We start from the raw sequence: 6,127 nt of genomic DNA, 5'->3' as shown, positions 1-6,127 counted from the left end.
CTCATCTAGTTCAGTTTGAATGAAGTGCTAATGGGTGTTGTAACTATATTCTTGTTTGAGATTCATATTTGTTTGGAATATTGCACAGAAGTCCCTTCAAATCTGATGCTTATGAATTGTAGCTGCCGCATTGGGGTTACTGTAATACCCGGTGGGCAGTTGTGAGCCGTTTTTTTCTTAATTTAGGAGTTCAATTTTGTGCACACCAAAATGCCAATGGTTTGATTTTGAGTTTTATCTGTTACTTGACTTAGAAAGATCTGTTTTTTTTTAGTAAAATAGTCCATACTGAGGAAGCAAACAATTTAACCACCAGCAATTGTATTGCCTTATCTTCATACTGCTTAATTCACTTTGTTTGTGACTTGACCTTATGTTAAAAGAGATTATGAAGTATGCTCTGTAACGTATTTTGTTTTACCGTGTATTGAGAACTGAATAAAGTCATTGTACTGATGTTGACTGGATTTGCAGGAACGATTGTCTTCGTCGTATGTGAACCAGGGACACAACACATTGCTCTACTTGATATATGAAGTATTGGCAAAGTTCATCATCGGATGAGCTTATTGTTTTGTTGTTAGCTAGATTGGAAATGTATTTTTCTAAACTCATAGTTTCATCATTTTTTGTGTAATTTTAAACCCAATGGATAAAATGAATGAATGTTAAAGTTGTCATTTTGATTATAAATTTCAGTTAAATTTGAAGTTGCACTTGAATATCAGTTAAATTTCAGTTGCATTTGAATTTCAATTAAATTTGAGGTTGCATTTGAATTTCAGTTTGACATTAATTTGAGTTTAATGTAGTTTGACTTAACTTGACTTGACTGTTTGACATAATTTGACTTGGATGTTTGACTAAAATGTCAGTAAGATTAATTCAGATTCAGCCATTCAGACATTTCAGCTAATCTGAATCTGTATTTTTTTTATATTATAATTCCAATCTACGACCAACATCGCGGGTCAGCATCTAGTTACCGTAAGAAACGGTCTCTGTTCAGAGACCCACGCAGTTAGGGTCGTGCAATTAAAAAACGCTTTATAAACGACCCATTCAGAGAACCCTAGAACAGGTCGTTTAACTCATATATATGACGTGTCCTGGCGGTCGCGGAATTGGTGTTTTCCACTAGTGCTAGTTAGCAATTCGGGGTACGGGGAGTAGTTCGGGACGACATACGTACGTGAATTATTCGGATTCGGATAGGTCGGATTCGGCCAAAAAATCGGTCAACGGTTCGTTATTCGGGGAGTAGTTCGGATTGGATACGTACTGTGTATAATTCACCAATCACTTGCACATGCTTATTTTGTTTTAATATATATATATATATATATATATATATATATATATATATATATGTCTTCTATATTTCCATGACTTTTGTATATTTATTAAAATTTTGCAGGGAGATGATATAAGTTAAATGTGCCCGACACGTCACAACACGATTGTTTATGTGCTGTGCTGATAGGCTGTGCTGGGTTGAGTTTTTTCTAAAAAAGCACAGCACGGCACAACACAGCGTAATCGTTAGCACAGCACAACACGGCACATAGCACGCTAAGCACGGCTATTCATGTGTTGTGTTGGGCTGTGACGGCACGTTTTACACCTCTAGTTGTGCGTATGCTCTTTTGGATTCATCTTATAATCATCACTGTTCTCACCGTAATAGATATCTTCTCCGTTAATACAGCTAATGCTCCGGGTGTATTAGTCCTTCACCGTGTTGACCTCGAAGATGTAGATAGGCGAAGTAATTGGTATTAGCATTAAGCTAAATTAGATTTCTCCAAGCTTTACATACTAGTTTACAATCTAAAACAACCTGAGCTGGTAACTTCGAAAATATGTTTAATTTGATTTCTGAGGGGAGACAGTTTAGAAGAGAGTCTTCCATCTCGATTTTTCTCACAAAAAAAAAGAAATCGGTGTCATCTACTGCACCACATTGACTTTGACAGTTTATCCAAAAGAGGATGATGGGAGCTGGTAAAATGAAAAAACGCCGACTAAGGGGATCGAACCCTTGACCACGGGATTAAAAGTCACGCGCTCTACCACTGAGCTAAGTCGGCCATTAGTTTGTCTAAATATTTCTACAGCTCATGGTCGTCTTTCCCAAAATTGCTTCTCCGGGACCAACCGTTGGATTTTGATCTCTCAAATGCTGCATGGAATAATAACCCAAAAGTTGCAAGAACGGCCAAAATGCAAGGTGATGGATCAATATTTACGTGGTAAATTTTCTGTTATTGCTGGCGTCCATGATCTTATTACAAAGCAAGAGAACTAGAACTTAAAAAAAGAAACAAAAAATTTCATAAGTACGTACGATGAATTAGTACGTGAGTAACTAATTTCCCTTAGCATAATCTTATTCTAGGATACTTTATTAGACACCACGGACATTAAAATACAATTAGTACATAAAACAAATTACCCACACTTCCCGGAAAAAATTCCTACACATATCCAAGGGTCACAACAGTGGTGTTTGCGAAATATTCCACAAGTACCACCCCATCCGTGACATGAAGCTGCACTAACAGAAGCTAGAAGTAACGAAAACATCACAAACAACAAGAATAGTACATTGGCAGCCGTCTTCTTCTCCATAATCTCTTGTTAAGCCTTTTTTTCTTCTGATGATGATTTTGTTGGTTATTGAATAAATAACTTGCTACGATATATATATATATATATATCGGACAATTTGTATTTCGATTTTTCAGGCAAGAAGTGATCCATTTTTTTGCTCAAGTACTAAATGCATGTATAACCACCTTAACCGGTTCAATGATATATGAATAATCTTCTTCTTCTTCTCTATAATTTGATCAATCCATCTTCCAAACATTAATCACGTTCTCTTCAAAGAAAAAAGAAACATCACGTAACTAGTTGCACCATTCATTCATTATGGATGACGATGATGAATCAGATTGAGACGGCTGAAATACGTGCGTTATTTAGGGTTATTTTGCGTTTCCTCTCCTTCTAAGATAGTTAATTAACTTTTCCTCCCCAAATAAATTAAAATTAGTGTTATCTTCCATCGTTACTTTTTCATCCAAAATCCGGTTAGTTGAGTCAGCTGAAGTACACACGTGGCAAAATTATACGCGTGTCAAACAAAATTCCCTAAATACCCTCGTCTTCTTCAGTTAATTAAACCCACGCCCATTTTTCCCCAAATACTAAAACCCACCAATTCCTTCTTCGCATTCAAAATCCTTATCATGATTCATGAAGCATCAACCAAATAGGAGCATTAGATTCAAACAAAACCAGTTCCAATCAACCAGTATGATTAGATATGTGAAAATAAATCGATGAATTTGACGATTTATTCAAAATCAAACAAAACCAGTTCTAGGGTTTATAAAGCTTGAAGCATCTCTCTCATGGCAGGTTCATTGGCAATTCATTTTCATTTGTTATGCAGAAATCTAGACGATATAGAGTTTGATTCGAATTTGAGTTTACAGGGAAGGACCCAAACTGTTGTCGTTCGATTAATGAACTGTGAAGCCTAAGGTGTGTTTTGAGGTTTGGGAAAGATGGGTCAGAAATGTATTTTGAATTTGAGAAGGATGCAGGGAGAATAAGTACAAGTTTGTATCAAAAAAGGAAAAACCAATGAACAGATGTTGGTATCGAGATTTGATTGAAATAATAAGTTGGGTTTGTATGATTTTGAATATTTTGATTAATTGTTATAAACAGATACTGGTATCGAGATTCAATAATCACTTTAGATTTGATATAACCCTCTTTGTTTCTAAGAACTTAGAAAAACATGTTTTTGTCAAAACAGGTCAAGTTGGAGCCATTCATTTGGGTATCAGTAAAGCCTTACAAAAATGGGAGCCTGGCCTGCGTCCGTACCTCAAAACTGGTAAAGTTTGAGAACTCATGTTCATCATTTTGTCACTCTTTTCAGATTAGATTAAAAATAGGACTTTTCTCTCTGGTAGTACGAGTTAGTTTTGGAATGATCCCATCGCTTGTAGAATTGGATGGGTTAATTTGATTGACATCAGATGGTGGTGGATCTGATATACATCAGTTACCGGCCATCAATAAAAACACCAGAAAATCTATTTCATGATTAAATTGCAATTATTAGTGAAATATACGGGGATATATTTGAAAATTCAGCAAAATAATTTTTATCTATGCCACGCGTATAGGAGTGCTTACTCAACTAATCGGGTTTTTGGTGAAAAAAGTAACGATGGGAGGAAACACTAATTTTAATGTATTTGGGGAGGAAACGGTGATTAGCGATTTTGGGAGAGAAGGAAACGCATAATAATCCTTTATTTTATTTTTTGACCCTAAACTTGACACCTTTGTACTGAGCCTTACTTGGCTGGAACGCAGGATCTTGAAGGAGCCTCATGGTAGGACCCAAACTAAGAGATTATGGAGCAGGTTTTGGGCGGTGATGAGTCTAATGACTAATTTTGGTCACTTATAGTTCTAGGAGGGATATGACGGCAAGTTTGAGCACTAATGCAAAATGCCGGTCGATGAACAAATCCATACATATTTTGGATAACAAAGGACTATAAATATACTCTATACAAAATTTAATTCACTTAGGCCTTAGCAAATGCTGGACGATAAGATAGGTTGGTCCATTTTTGGCAGAGTTTGGTTCACCAATCACCGTGGAAAATGTATGTTGGTACGTAACGATGACACAAAATTGGTTATGAGACCAAAATCAACAATTTCTGGTGAAAATGATATTTAAGTTTTGATACTGTTTAAATGGACAATAATGTAAAAATAGCCAGGATGTAAACAGTTTCATCCTACCCATTTTCAAATACTTTTTTCTTATTTTTAATTTACATCAGGATGCATCCAGTTTCATCCTTACTATTTTTCAAGTTTAAATCAGGATGAATCCAGTTTCATCCTTGCTATTTTTTAGGTGTCATTTCACCCGTACGAACTTCTACTCGTCCATTTGAACCATGTTTTAAAATTATTTGGACAAATAACCCATTTTCCGATAACAATAATACATTTTACTTTTAGGTTGTGTTTCCAGTTTTTATGGCCTTATAATACTGATTTTTCCTCGTCGCAGTAGCTTTTGATTTATGTTTATCTTTTTTGGTCGCCAGGCAAATTTTGAGCCACGAGGCAGATTTAAGTCCAAGGAGTTTATCTGGGTCATGGTTTGTTTCCACAATGGAAGATTCAAATCCTGAAAACAGGGCCGTTGTAACTACGGAAAATCCATAGTCACACCCAATTCTTCATTTGTATACCAAATCCTAAATCTAAACATTTATTCACAATCCAAATGAATTACAAATATTAAATGTGCTAGAATGTAAAGGAGACGCTTGATTTTTACATGGTTCAATCATAATTGATCTACATCCATGGTTCTTCACTATGATTCATTGATTTACAAGATGAGACTCCATTAATGAGTTTTTGGAGCTCTCCTAGAGCTAGTTTTGGGGAAGAAGATGAAGTTTGACCAAATAAAATTTGATCCCTTTCTCTCTCTTAGATATTTTCTTAAATACTAGAGAGTAGAAATGATTTACAAAAATATCCTTTACATATAAATTAAAGAAACTAAGCTAAGATACTATGTACATAATTCTAGAGATGCTAAGTTACTCCTTCTTCCATATGGCGCCACGCGTCGAGTGTGGTTTTTGGTATCCACATTTTTCCCTTTTTTCCTTGAGTATTGCTTGAAGAGTAATCCTTAAGGAAAAATCCATTACGGTGTAGTTTTTCGAGCGAGACGTGTGGTGCTTGAGTGGATGACTTTGACTTTTGTTGATGAAGGAACGAGCGAAAGAATAATCCCTTGAAAAGTATATACTTGTCTCTTGTTCTTTTGCGAAGTTCTGAAGCCTTGTTGTGTGAAGTATACATTATTCCTTAAAATATACGAAGTATGAAGTATGTGAAGTATCCTTTTAAGAAGTACGAAGTATGAAGCACGAAGTATGAGTATGCGAAGTATCCTTTTAAGAAGTATAAGAAGTACGAAGTATGAAATATGCGAAGTATCCTTTTAAGAAGTATAAGAAGTACGAAGTATGAAGTATAAGAAGTACGAAGTATCCTT

General features: G+C 35.4%; 1 non-coding gene across 1 annotated transcript; it reads right to left on the bottom strand.

Annotated features, from left to right (window-relative positions):
* Positions 1–2,018: 2,018 nt before the first annotated feature.
* Positions 2,019–2,090, bottom strand: TRNAK-UUU. The gene has a single exon. It is a non-coding gene; the product is annotated as a tRNA-Lys (tRNA).
* Between the last annotated feature and the right edge of the window lie 4,037 nt (positions 2,091–6,127).

The sequence above is a fragment of the Papaver somniferum genome, chromosome 10 (genome assembly GCF_003573695.1).
Source record: "Papaver somniferum cultivar HN1 chromosome 10, ASM357369v1, whole genome shotgun sequence".
In the NCBI taxonomy this organism is placed as follows: Eukaryota; Viridiplantae; Streptophyta; class Magnoliopsida; order Ranunculales; family Papaveraceae; genus Papaver; species Papaver somniferum.
Note: the sequence above shows the minus strand (reverse complement) of the source record. Positions and strands in the feature narration are given on the sequence as shown.